Genomic DNA, 13,702 nt, shown 5'->3' with positions numbered 1-13,702 from the left:
CCTGTCTGTCCAGACAACTGCAGGCTCAGGGTACCAGCCCTCTGACCTGCACTCCAGCCGGGTCTGACCTCCTTCAGAGTGGAGGGACACTGAGGGCTGGCCTGTCAACAGTGACAACAGCTTGATGAGTTTCTCAAACATTAAACAGAATTATTGTACCCCTTAATGTCATTCAACACCTTGATAAAATATTTATGTGTATTTTACGGAAAGATAAACACAGAAAAGTTTTTTTTCAGGGTTGGACTCTTTCTAAGGAGACAAAACTGTTTAAAACCTGTTTCAGAAAACTTTTTGTATCCCCTAACATTATAATGCAACACACACAGGAAATAGTAAAACAAAATATATTAATTAAAAACAATGTGTTTAATACCAATAGAAAAAACTGCATCTGCTCAAATTGTGGTGTGAACTTAAAAACCAACAAGAGTTTGTTGTGATTGACTACACTGCCAGAGAGATCAATATTTTAAACTTCCCAAATTGTATATTTTAGCTTTCGGTTTTAAAATAATAACAAATAAAATTGGTTAGGTGTGATAACCCATTATGGTCATACTTTATAATAAGGTGCGCTGATTCCTCTTGAATTAATATATGAATACCACAGGATAAAAACATGAGTATGTCATGTACTTCATCTGAGATCTGATGTTAATCACATGTATAACAGGGTTAGGGTTCATGTGCTCAACATCACAACTCAGATGATGTTCATGAGGTATTGATGTTTTAATCCTGTGGTATTCATATATTAATTAATTAGGTGTCACAGTGCCTTATTATAAAGTGTTACCCCAATTACTATATGGAGAATGAATTACATTGGAAGCAAAAAGAAATGAGGATAGAAAGTGTAAAAGATCAATCTGCTACAGCAAGCACTGATCCAACTGACAAAGAGCAGTAGGTGGGGCCTGTGTGACATCAAGTATAGAACTATGTGATAAGAATACATGATTTAGGTTTGAAAATACCCTGACATTAAGTTGCATTGAGAAAATTATGTTTTGAAATACTGATGACTTTAAATTTAACCATGAGGGCTAGAACTCAAATGGACACTTTTATAAAAGCTGCTCTATTACAGTGAGCATGAACACAGACACTGTCTGCTCTGTGCCAGCTGTGCCAGCTGCAGTGCTCTGGCCCCCGACTGCAATGCTGTGTCACCGACTACAGCCCATTCCCAGGAGAGTCCTGTGAGCTGCTGTGGCTTCAGTCCCAGTGTAGTCAGACACCAGACTGCAGTGTGTGGAGACGCCATAGACAGCAACAGCAGCTGCACACACATCCTGCTCAGAGCTGCTATGAAGTGCACAAGCAGACCAGTACAGTGTTAACTGGATTACTGTCAGTGACAGAGTGTGTACTGAGATGATCAGTTTGAGACTGGAGCACAACACTCCTCTGACAACCATATCAATAAGAACCTCTTCATAAGAGTCTGCAGACTGGACCATACAGTTGATGGATGGGATCTGCTTTTGAAAGTTATACTGTCCAAACTGATATAAACAGACAAGGACTGTGTAATCCTCTCTGAACCACCTGATCTCCAGGCCCTCAGCGCTGATGTTGGGTGAGAGGTAACAGGGCAGAACAGCGTCTTCTCCAGGGTAAACAGCAATGGGGTAACGTGGACCAAGAACCTCAAATCTGTCTGGAGAGACAAATAGCACACAGTTGGCCTGAATCTCCCTCTCTTCTACAAACATGCAAACAGAGAAAGCTCTGAACTATTCCAGCAATGAGCATCATTACACATGCAGATGGCACGTCATCATATGAAAATATTTAGGAAATGAGAAATGTACAGACTGGGACATATCTGGCACTGAGCTCCATTCCACATACAGATGTCAAATCATAAAGTGATTCTGTCTCTTCAGGACCTGGAGAAGCTGTTTTTCAAGAGGAAGGCATTTGAGCTGAATCTTTGTCCACAGTAGTGAGTGTCTGAGCTCAGTTCATTATGCAGAATAAAAGTGTCCTCACTGTACCTGATCCTGACACTGAGTTCTGCTGGAGCACCAGGACAATCACACAGAGCCACTATAATTGGTCAGACTTCATCCCTGGGACAGACAGACAGACTCACAGGCCAATCCCAGCTGGAGAGCAGTGTCTCAGGGAGCCCTGTACCCAGGTGAAGAAGAACTAATACAGGGGTGGCCAACCCTGCAGGTTTTCCAGGTCTCTCTAAATAACCAATCCTTGGATACCTTGAACACAGTCTAATTAAGACCCACAATTGGTTCAATTAAGCAGTTAACGATCTGGATAGAACAAAAGCCTGTAGACCCTGTGGCTCTCCAGGCCACCCCTGAACTAATAGCATCACATTATAAACTAGGTCAGTTTTTCTCAATCCTGGTCCTGGTGGAACACTGACCCTGCTGGTTTTTGTTCCAACCGGGCTCCCAATTACTTACTTGAACCCTTAATTTAAGTAATTTGATTACATTTGAATCTTTAAATTGTGTAACTGACAGAAAGTTGCTGCTGGAGCGGTGAAATGCCCAACTGTAAATTCAATATAATTAAACAAATAAACCAATGCACACACATACAGGCTTAGCAAAAGAGCAGCTTAAACAAGCGCTGTGTAAGACAGTGTATTCAGCTCTTTGTGACACTGCTGTGGACACAAGGGATATCATGTCACTACAGACACGGCAATGAAGCTCAACTCGCAGCTACTGGACAGCAAATCCACAGCAGTGACGTCAGCAGGATCCGCACGTCACTCCGCCTCAATACCAGCCAGTCAGAGCGCAGTGGCGCAGCTCCAGCCAATCCGCTCGCTGCCAGCTGGACTGAAGCCCAGTTTTTAAGTTTGTTAAATGAAAAAATAAATACTTTTATAATAGCAATACAAACCTCTCAATGCGGGCTCTACCGTTTGATAGACCTTCACTTTCCAGAGAATTAACATCCACCATAACCACTGGAGATGTATGTGCAGGATGTCAGACACTCAAAACTCCCCCTCTCAAAAAAAGTGCAGCGTTGTTCATGGCTGCAACACAACCAGGCTAAAGTTAACACATGGTGAAGTCAACAGTGCTGTGATCAGACACCATTAAAAAGGTGTGGATGGTTTTGTCCACCGGGGTATAGGTCTCCATCCCATTGGCTACCAGCAGCTGAAGACAAGCGAACTATAGCAGCAGCAAAGATGAGAAAGTTAACAACCGAGAGGCAGCCATGCGGCCTATTAGACAGTTTATCTTGGGCTGGGATGGGTGACGTGCATCTCTGTCGTTATCCACACAGACTCGTAGCAAAATAAACACATCAAACTTATTTACAACATATATATAGAAGCGCAGGACGCACAGAGCGACATAAAGCTCGCTTTCTTTAACACACTGCACCATTATTGTACATATGTCAGACAAATACAACATACATGTCTCCTAAATAATAACATGGCAAACAAACTAATTGTCTGGTACACTATAAACACACCAATACACTGGAAACAGATCTGATCTTGTTAATGACACTAATGCTATTGCTTTTAACTATTATTTCAGAAGTAACCATAGCAGTAGCAATAATAATAATAATAACAATTTTCTGATTAATGTCCAGATCCAATCTCACTAAATACACAGTATAGAGAGTATAGAGAGTATCAGAGTGTAAACAGGAGATTATCTGTGTGTTCAGTGTATCAGCTGTCAGACTGGCTTCAGTCTCTGATCTGTTTCATCTACAGAGACAACAGGAGGCAGAATCACAAGGTCTCTGTTTCTATCCCAGGTGCTGAAGAATGGATAGATCTTCTCTCCCTCAGTGAACTGCATGTCAGTGAATGTGTAGATATGATCCCTGGACTCCACTCTGTAAAAGGAGACCCGTCTCTCCTCAATATCCACACACACCCCCAGTATCTTGGGCAGCAGACTCTGAGGGAGGGTTTTCATTGGAGTAGTGAGAGCAGAGAGACGGGATGAGTAACAATTCAGACCCCAGTATCCCTGCTGGGGAGTGAAGCTGAACACTCCTCTCCTCTGCGCAGACTCTCTGGTGACTCCTATTCTACACTCTTCATTCACCTCCACCACCCAGTAGTGTCTCCCTGAGGTGAAGCTCTCTCTGCTCACAACACAGGACCAGAAATAAAATCTCTGTGGATTGTCAGGGAGACACTGCCTCTCTCCCCGTCTCACTCTCTTCCCGTCCTCAGACAGGGTCAGGTTACAGTGTGCTGTATCAGGGTCCAGAGTCATGTCAGCTGTGGGAAAACAATAGAAAACATTGGGAGTACAGACACAATTCCAGCACACTGTGCTTTTAAAGCTGCTTCTGCTCTGTGAACAACCTAAACACAGACATGAGCGGTGTGTGCTGCTCCTGCAAGGGCTCTGAGCGGCTCTACAGCACTGTCTCAGTGACAGGGGGTCAGTGAGGATTATTAAGGGTTCTGAGCGACTCTACAGCACTGTCTCAGTGACAGGGGGTCAGTGAGGATTATTAAGGGCTCTGAGCGACTCTACAGCACTGTCTCAGTGACAGGGGGTCAGTGAGGATTATTAAGGGCTCTGAGCGGCTCTACAGCACTGTCTCAGTGACAGGGGGTCAGTGAGGATTATTAAGGGCTCTGAGCGACTCTACAGCACTGTCTCAGTGACAGGGGGTCAGTGAGGATTATTAAGGGCTCTGAGCGACTCTACAGCACTGTCTCAGTGACAGGGGGTCAGTGAGGATTATTAAGGGCTCTGAGCGACTCTACAGCACTGTCTCAGTGACAGGGGGTCAGTGAGGATTATTAAGGGCTCTGAGCGGCTCTACAGCACTGTCTCAGTGACAGGGGGTCAGTGAGGATTATTAAGGGCTCTGAGCGGCTCTACAGCACTGTCTCAGTGACAGGGGGTCAGTGAGGATTATTAAGGGCTCTGAGCGGCTCTACAGCACTGTCTCAGTGACAGGGGGTCAGTGAGGATTATTAAGGGCTCTGAGCGACTCTACAGCACTGTCTCAGTGACAGGGGGTCAGTGAGGATTTTTAAGGGCTCTGAGCGACTCTACAGCACTGTCTCAGTGACAGGGGGTCAGTGAGGATTATTAAGGGCTCTGAGCGACTCTACAGCACTGTCTCAGTGACAGGGGGTCAGTGAGGATTATTAAGGGCTCTGAGCGACTCTACAGCACTGTCTCAGTGACAGGGGGTCAGTGAGGATTATTAAGGGGGGTATTAATAAAGGGAGACCTCTGCTGTAGAGAAAGGGAAACTACAGTCTGTCCATTCATTTAGCAAGGCAACATGTTCAAAATCATCCAAACAGTATTACTTGATAAATTATTAACCTAACCTAACCTAGTCTATTTCCTCACTAGAGTGAAGACTGTGCAGTGCTTGTGTGCTGTACTGAGGTGTGCAGCTCTACTCTTATTGATCCATTAATAAACACACTCTCAGTGACTCTGCTGAAGCTCCACTGAAGACTCTGTCATGTTGCGTCACACAGGGAGCAGCTCCCTTTAAACCCCCTCTGCCTTCATCTCTCTCTCTGTGCCCAGTGTAGGAGTGTGAGAGAGTGTGGGCTGATCATGAAGAGAGGTAGATCACATAATTATACACTTCAATTCAGTACAGAGAGGGGAGTTCAGGCAGTGGGAGAGACAAGTCTTCAGTGGGGCTTCAGCAGAGCAGAGTCAGTGGAGATGTGTTGATGTATTAATCAGTAAAAGGAGAGCTGCACAACATCATATAGCACACAATCACAACACACATCTCAGTGCTAATAAGGAAACAGTGTTTTGTGTTTATAGATTTGGAAATACTATTCAGTTGTCCTTTGAAATTCACATTTCACAGTTATTCTGAATGAGCCAAGATACTGTGTCTTTCACTGGCCTATTGCCTGTGAGAGTCTATTTAGAGCAGAAACACATGAGCTCATATTGTACCAGTGCAGGGGGGGCAGTGGGACTCCAGGACTCTGAGAGTGGGGGGGTGAAGGGGTGGTGGAGAAATTGGCTGGGGGGTAAAGCTTGGTTTTGGCAAAACCGCTTTGCATAAGCTATCTTCATTCCGGATCTAATATTGGGGTGTTTGTAGTCATGAATCCAACGGCTCATTGTGTATTACTTTTATATTCATGAACTACACTTCTTATTTAAGTTTTCTTCATCTTTCCATTAATGTCTTCCTCTCCCTCTATCTCTCCCTCATCTATCCTTTCAGATTTTCTAATGTTTCCTCCCTTCTCTCTCCTCTTTAAGCTCTACTCTGCAATACAAAAATAATCATTAAAACGCACAACCAAAGTCAATATTATTTCCAGAGCGATAAATGACAGACAGGGTTTCCACAAAACAATTGTGCAATGCTTAATAAAGATATGATTTGTATATAAAATGTATTTGAGTGAAAGTTAACTGCTTTAATATTTACAGTTATCAATAAAAGAAAAGATAAAGCTATAAAATCAATGCTTTTTAATGGGTAAAAAGGCCATGTCTTTTTAACCCATCCTGTCCACAAGTTCTATACCCTCTTTGCTTTTACAAGATATGTGCAATGTGCAATAATCCATATTACTAAAAACAGGAGTAAAACCAGTTTCACACCAGAGGCAGGATTAAATCAAAAATGTTCTCAAGAGTCGCAGCAGGGAATCTCACAGCTCAGCTCCTCGCTGAATTAAATCTACAATATGAGGACTTAAATAGGGGTGCCTGGTTCCGCGTAGTTTTGTTGCTAGAGTTGCGTGGTAGAGAGCTTGTTCAGAGGGTCGCTGCAGCCTGAAGTGTTTGTGTTCTCAATAAAAGATCCTGGTGTGATTAACCTTGCATCCTCTCCATCATTCCTGCCGTTGGTGGTGAAATCCAACAACGATATGGCAAACAAAAAGAACGTATCATTAAATAATAATAATAATAATAATAATAATAATAATAATAATAATAATAATAATTATTATTATTATTATTATTATTATTAGCAGACGTTATCTATTAGCGGGTGGATCAATGGTGTGTTGGGTGAATAACACACATTTATCTATGTATGTATGTATGTATGTATTTATTTATTTAACCCAACCAATGTGCAGTGCACAAACCTCATACACTGGATATGTTGGCTTGCGAGTTACGCAACCATATATACCTGTACATATTATATAAATATCATCCAGACGTCTCCATGCTTTACCTATTTGTGTAAATATGAATAACTTCAATTATTCTGTATGTTTACTCTACAGACGCTTTGACGGCAGTGTCACTCGATGCAGTGTTCATTTCTTAAAAGTTGCATTCAGTCCATATAGAGAGAGATGCATCAATTATTGAAAAACTGATATGTCCGAACTTCGATTACAAAATGCACACATTAGATACACATTAGATCAGGGATGGTCAACTCACGGCACGGGGGCCGCATACGGCCCGCATCACCTGTCATAGCAGCCCGCAGAAATATTTTGGACAGCCTAATTGAGGTGGAGTTGTGCTTCATCCTCCCAGTAGACAGGCAGCTACAAACGCAGTTAATTGATTGCTCAGTTAATTACTACAACCAACCACTAGAGGGCGCTAGCTCAAGAAGCATTAGGCTAATAATAATATTAAAAGCACTTTTAAGCTTGGCACAACTACTGTAGCCAGCAGTAGAGGAGCCGGGATACAATGACTTCTAAAAAAATAACACGAGAACCGTGTATTCCAGCCAAGATGGGAGACAGATTATCTTTTTTATTTAAACTAAAACTTTGGGCAACTGGTGTGCTTTTATAATAAAAACTAAAACAATAATCACACATGTTGGATTCTTTAATTAATTAGTAGTTATATTAGCCAAGTAGAGGAAGGTGGTAGTAAGGATGCAAATGTATTGGCCCTCACCACTGTCAAAGTTGCCCATCCCTGCATTCAAGTGCGTTACTGCCTGGGCTTCTAGAGTACAGACACACTGTAAGACAGGACTCACACGGATTTCTAGGCTGTATCTGGATGTGAGTGACAGTAAATGTTCAACTCGTGAACTGCTGTAATGCTGACATATTTGAACAACAATATGTCTGCTAAACTAATATAAATGCATACTGGCCGGCATTACCTTTGCCCTTGTGTTGGATATACCCGTCTGGAATAAGCTGTTTCTCACGGGTGAGTGCATTTTCTCATTTTAAAACTGAAAGGAACACAGCCCACCTTTCTGTTACGTGTAAAACTTTAAACTAATGCCAAACGTATCATGCATGGAAACATCCCCCTTATATTGTGACGATCCGGTACTGTGCAGGTCATGTGCGGTATGTGTAGACATGTCTGGTGTTCAGTGTGTTGTGTTAATGTAACTGTTTAGTTACTTCCGGGGGTCAGGGGTCGGCCCCGCGCGGGAACACAGGGGCGCTGTGATTGGGGGAGCCGGAATAAACCCGGAGCTGCGCCTGCGCAAACCTATGCCGGGCGGGCTTTCTCTCACTGCGCCTCAACCGCGAGAGGCATTTACAATCCGCAGTGTGACACTAGAGGAGCTGAGCGCATGGTCAGTGGGTTTCTCCAGACATTTTCTTGATTTAATGCAGTGAAAATGTAACCACTCCCACTGTATTGTTGGGCGGGATTAACTACAACTTTAACCAGCAAACTACACAACTGTACATCATGGGATTTACTTTAAAAATTTGAAGAGAGTAGCATCTAACTACACATGAAAGAGTACAGTGGTGTAGTGCTGTAGTAGCGGCTTTGAAAGCTGTGTTTTATTCTCTCGCATTGGGCCAGAAAGGAGCTGCGAGAAGGTCGTTTTGCGGCGCAGATCAGGTCAGATTTCATACCGCGATAGTTTAGCAGCACGATTTCCATTCGCAGACATGCGCAATGCTTCTGCGAACGACTCGCAGCGCCAACATTTTTTATTTAATCCTGCCCCAGGTTTGTGCTTCATTTCGTCTTGAATATGCCACAGAACACTCACCCTTTTCCCCAAGCTGATCTGCAAACAACAGGACAATACATTACATTAAAATTGCACAACTAACAAACTGGAATTCAACTAAATTTAAGCAATCTAAAGGCATCATTTAATAATAATAAAAATTGGATTTAAAATCAAAACTTATTGAAAGGATCTCCAATTGAATGAATTTTTGACATTGCTTCAAATATTAAAGATTAATATTCAATAGCTCTCAAGTCTCACTGGGCACGAGTCTCTCACATTGAGGCTCCATCTCATGCTCTCACGCAGTGTCGCTACAATATCACACATTTGCACAAAATATTTCTGTCTCCTCATTGAGTTACTCACCCCTGAATTTCCACATGGTTGCCTTCTCTGCAAAGACACACAGAGGGGAATCAGTCAGACTGGCTACAGGCTGGGGCACCTCGACTGTCATTTACCTCACACAGCACTGCAGGAAACCACTCGCTGTACAGAGGTATTGCAAGTACATTGAGATAGACGTCTGATGTTCTAGCTGATGCCATTGTGAGCTTCTAGCAACACCAGGCTCAGACTTACAGCCAAACAGCAATGGTCTACTTTAAAACTGCTTCAGTCTGGCATAGGACAAGCAGCCACACGTGTTGTTGGCAGTAGTGCAACACGGACTGTGACAACATGACAGCAGCACTGCCACACCTCTGTACATACTGGAGCTTTTGAAGGGTTTTCTTAGATACACCAGTGAGAAAGGTATTGCAGTGATCAAGTCGGGACGACACAGATGCATGTAGAAGCTTTTCTGCAGCAGACAGCAACAAGACAGGTCGCAGCTGAGCGATGTTGTTGAGATGGAAAAAGGACAACTTGGTAATATTATGAACATACAGCTCAAAGGTTAAAGCAGCGTTAAAAATTGACCACCATGTTTCTCATTTTAGTGCAGGTACGACCCCATCAATACTCAGGTTTTGGCAGCTGGATTTATTAAAGTTAAAGATGTTCAGTCAGGGCAGCTGTGGTGGTGCTGTGTCTCTTGTGTTTTTCTCACAGTTTCAGAGATGGCAGGATGAGGGCCTGGATATCATGTGTGAGAGCAGTGCAGACACACTGCTGTGGGGGACAGGGGTCTAGGGTTTACAGAGTTTACATGTAATCTTCTCCCATTAAATGATTATCCTCATGCACGATTCTGGGGGAAATTCTGAAATCTCAGATTTGGGTGCAAAATAATTGCCACCAAGATGATCTCAGAAACTCCTGACCATGAGGAGGAAATCAGGAATCACACACCCATTTCCTCATGTGAACCAGCAATTCACGTGCAAATTTGAATAATATCCTATAATTATCTTTAAAGAGAACAGGGCAGTTACTAGTGTGGGTTCCACACCAGCAGAGAAGCAAGATCGCATGAAAACCATGGATCTCCGGAGGTAATTCTCTCAAATCACCATTCTCTCTGCATGTGAACCAACATCTCCCACACTCTCATACGGCAACAATACCAGGTCTGTATGTGTGGTTAGTTTGCATATGAACTCTGCCCTTTGTTTAATTTGCATATTGTCAGGGTAAAATTGCTCTTTTCCAGTGAAATAGAAGTGTCCCCTGAAAACCCCTAGAGGGAGACAGGGATCATATTGCTGTGGCTTGAACAAAATGACTCCAGTATGATCTGTACACACATGGACACTGCACCAGTGCTGTATTGTATGTAAGCACATAACCCATACAGTGCTGAGCAGACCAATAACAATTTCACAAATACTGACATACTGGTGTTAAAGTTTGCAGTTCAGTACAATACAGGGTGGCTTTATAGTTCTCCTCTTATTACACCACACAGCGATAGCAGGACACTTACCAATCTGTCTGTGAAGCACAGGGAGAGCTGCAGATAATAAAACAGAACAGAATTATTTATAATAATACTGGTCAAAGACACTCAAACTCATTTCACACTTAATATTCAATACTGAAGACATTTCAGATAGCAGGCATTATCATTTACTTAAAAAAAAAAGTTCATATGTAGAACTAAGAACATGGATCCTATTGACAATTATATTAATTTAGTATACACCTTATATTGAATTTACTCATTAAACTAATATTATGATATTGCTCACTTAAAGGAGAGGACATTCATCTACGATTGTCAGTGATGAAGACAGGGCTCAATGTTAGACTCGAAGATGTCGTCTCATTAGTATCCGGCTGAGACCGACCCTGATAAGAGGAGAGCAGCTCTGCCAGTCTTAGTGATGCCAACACGCTGATCATGGGGAGACACCGGGAGTCTGGTAGCATCCCCCACACTGGGCAACACACTGGTAATGCCATCTCACAAATGTCTCACTGCTAACTATAGCCAATATATTTACACACCTGTAACTTCACAGTAAATATACTAACAAAAGTATAGGGATAAGCCTCCCTCTGAGTGTAAGGAATTGCAGCTGTGCTGTGTAGGGGTTGCTTGTGTTTAGTGCACTGTGGGTACCAGCACAGCGTATAAAACTAATATATATTACTAAATATACATTGTATTTTGTGAACTAATATTAAATATCATTTTTTTCCCTACTGCTGAAATATTTAAAATGAAATATATATAGGGCTGTCAGTTGATAAAAAAAAAATATTGGTTAATCAATGGCCATTGGTTGATTAATAGGTAGATTAATCGGCCATTTATTAAAATAAGTGTAATGGTCTTTAAGTGGTTGTGCTACACAGTAATACACAGTAAATACTAGGCATTTATATTACAGTAGCCTATAACAATGCTTAACGCAATGGTAACAAAAATAAACATTTATATTATTTAAAAAAAAAGCCTAAAATCATAGAGTGAGAGTTTATCGACAATGCATGTCAGTGGGGTCGCACAATTTATTTATCGCCCACCCAATATGTGAAATTTTAGCAACAATGATTAAGAGTTTGAGATGGGGCATCAATGCTTGAAAGCTATGCTAAATAAAAATTATAATGCAAAAGCAATTATTGTTTAGCTGCAACATGGCAGAGGATTCTCCTTCCCCTCTCGCCTCTTCTTTTTTGCGGGGTGGGGTATTTTGCCGCGGACCCCCTAGCACCCCCTTGTGGACCCCTTGTGCTTCGCGGGCGCCAGTTTGGGAACCTCTGCTCTACTGTAGCCCTTGTGATGTGATCTCTTTTCCTAAATATATGTATTAAATATGCCTACGGCGTTTTAGCTGCATAAATGCAAATCAAGTTCAAGTCGCAATCTCTACCTCACTTACAGTACACAGTCTTTCATGTGCTTGAAAAACACACACACTGTATAGTATTATAGTGTCTTAAAACTGTAGTCAGAATGAGCGGACAATTACGCCGCAAAAAAACATTGTTTTGACTGTGCAGTGACGCGTTTATTGAAATCACTTTAATGTTATTTATTTATACCCAGGACCAGCCCTGTGATTAGGCAAGATTAGGCAGCCTGCTATGGCGGCACTTGAATTTGAGGCGGCATTTTAACAATTGGCTGCCACCCTCCAGCGCCCTTGACGTACGCCATCAGAACCTCCCCCCCGCTTCTGTGAACGAAACACCATCAGCCACAGGGTCATTGTCCTGTTTTAGGAGGAAATTGGCTCGGTTGCAATGTCATCCTCTCTGCTGGAGAGTCTGAGGGTCCTGGCTGCTGATGGACAGACACGGCTGTGTCTCTGTGCAGCAGCTGCTGAGTTACTGCTGAGGGCAGGTCTGGCAGGAACACCTTTCATTGGTCCCACTGGTCTCTTCCTTTCCTTCAGATACACCTTCAGTTAGAGAGATTTCAGTAGAATACAGACCACCAGTGTTACCTAATAGATTCTCAATTTTTAATTGCATATTGCAATGTCTGAACCAGCCTTAACTATGAAAATGGCTCAGATATGCAGTCAAAATTTAATACTCACTGGGATCCCCAGTCTGTTTCAGGCAGTGCACTTCTAAACAGGCAGGTGAAGAAATTGGACTCCTGTCTGACTGGGATGGAGCTGCTGACAGTGAGACACCCCAAATGGTGTTCTTCCAGTCTTATGTTCTTATGTTCTTATATCCAGTGTAGTCAGACACCAGACTGCAGTGTGTGGAGACGCCATAGACAGCAACAACAGCTGCACACACATCCTGCTCAGAGCTCCTATGAAGTGCACAACTCACAAAACAAATTAATTTCAGCTGCTTCCTCCAACAGCACAGATCATACCTATCAGTTATAATCCCCACCATCAGAGCCGCACACTTTGCCTCTCCCTTGTAGGATGGGATCTGATGATAAAAGTAATAATCAGCATATTTAAATAAACAGACAGGAGTCCCATATCTTTTTCTGAACCACCTGATCTCCATGTCCTCAGCGCTGATGTTGAGTGAGAGGTAACAGGGCAGAACAGCTAAGACAACAACAGGTTCAGCTGGACCAAGATCCTCAAACCTCTATGAAGAGACAATAACACACAGTCAGACAAACAGGGGTTCTTTCTTTTATACAGGCCAACACATACAAAGTCTCTCATTACACACAAATCTATTGGCAAATGCCAAAAACTGGGGTGCATTTTAAATATGTTCTAGCCTGTAATCCATATATTTATTTTATATGTTTGCAAAATCCTTGTAGAAATCAACCTTGGTATAATATTGTCAACCTATAAGATAAATATATGGATTACAGATTCAGACGTTTCTTTAGACGTTTGGTAACTACGACCTGAAAATTTGAGAATTACCTAGTGAAATTGACCCTGCCCTCTCTGTATTCATTCAG

Source organism: Amia ocellicauda, chromosome 14, assembly GCF_036373705.1.
Source record: "Amia ocellicauda isolate fAmiCal2 chromosome 14, fAmiCal2.hap1, whole genome shotgun sequence".
Taxonomy (NCBI): Eukaryota; Metazoa; Chordata; class Actinopteri; order Amiiformes; family Amiidae; genus Amia; species Amia ocellicauda.
Note: the sequence above shows the minus strand (reverse complement) of the source record.